Raw genomic sequence first — 1,611 nt, forward strand, 5'->3', positions numbered from 1 at the left:
ACATATGGCGGTCGTTTCTTTTGTTAGTGTTATCTCTAGAAGCGATAGTTGGTACCCTGAACTAATGTTGAATGAGCTAGCGCATCTTTGCGCTAAACAATGTAGTGCTTCTAGGAGGCGATGCTTATGGATTAATTATGTTTCTACCTTCCTCGCGGCTTGTGTGCGGAAGGAGTGTAATCCTGCCGATTGATTAATATAGCTCATGATTCTCAAAAAAAAAAAGAACTAATGTTGGATGATGTTTCTCTTTGGTTGGTTTCGTTAATGAAACCGGAGGGAACCCCTTCTTTTGTTGATAATAATAATACTCCATAAAAAACACTCATACGGTGTCACGCTGCGGTTTGGAACTGGCGATTCATGTGATTCTCTCTGCACGTCGCCGATGGAAGTTGATCAGCACGCAGCGGCAACGGAAAAGGTCCATTTTAAACCTCGAATTTGTAGGTGTTCGGCGAAATGAACCCCCAAGTCGAAATCTCGGTTGATTGCACCCTGAACTATGCAATCCTGGTCTAAATTAAACCCTGGCTACAGTTAACCGGGATTTGTCTAGCTGATGGGCCAGGAGCGGCATGTCACCATCTCAACGCACACGCTTGATGCATGATTGGGCCGGCCCACCAACCCGCCCGTTGTTTCGTTTCATTTTCCGCGCGACAAAAAAATGTTGAAATTCAACAGCGAGTACCAGGACTCAATCCCACGACCGTGGAGACCAACCAAGAGCCATTAGCCACTACACCACGAACAACAACCTGAACATGACGGTGCAGAAATATATAAGAATAGACAGCAACTTTGAGATTGGAAAACATTTCTTGAAAATTGCAAGCAGTTTTAAGATGCCGCATTTTTTTGTATTCCATATTTTTGGAAAAGTGAAGGTGTTTTGTAATTCTTATTTCAAAATGAAACACAAACAAAATTTGCAAACCCCAAACAGATTCCAAAAACGCGAACAATTTTAAAAAAAAAATCTGAAAAACAAACAAATTATGAAAAACATGAACACTTTTTGAGATTGTGAACAGTTTTTTGTATTTTTAGAAAATATATAACAGGAATGTTTTTAATTTAGCGACAAAAAAGTTAAAAAAAACTTTTTTTAAAAAGCGCACAAAATTTGTATTGTACGCATTTTGGACACGCGAACAAAAATGAAAAGGTGGTGGAACATAATTCAAACTCGCGGAAAATATATGATAGCATTTTTGAAAATATATTAGTAAATGAACAGTTTTCTAATATATGTTGAACAAATTCGGAATAAATATTCAACAATTGTGCGATATACACTGAACAAATTTCTAATACAAGATGAACATTTTTTTAAATGAGTGAAATTTTTGGAAATTACTGTGAAGATTTCCTTAATATACGCAACGAACTTTGTATATATACATGAAAACGAAAAAAATATATTAAAGAAAAAAATGCACGAACACTTTTTCAATTTTACAGTTTCCTTTTCAAAATCTATGAATTTTTTCCCCAAATCCGTGGACTTTTCTTTTGAAAACCCGTGAACTTCTTTCAAAATTGTTGAACTTTTTCTAACGTGATATTTTTCAAAATTTGTAAACTATTTTTATTTTTGAAATTCTA

The sequence above is a fragment of the Triticum dicoccoides genome, chromosome 2B (genome assembly GCF_002162155.2).
Source record: "Triticum dicoccoides isolate Atlit2015 ecotype Zavitan chromosome 2B, WEW_v2.0, whole genome shotgun sequence".
NCBI lineage: Eukaryota > Viridiplantae > Streptophyta > Magnoliopsida > Poales > Poaceae > Triticum > Triticum dicoccoides.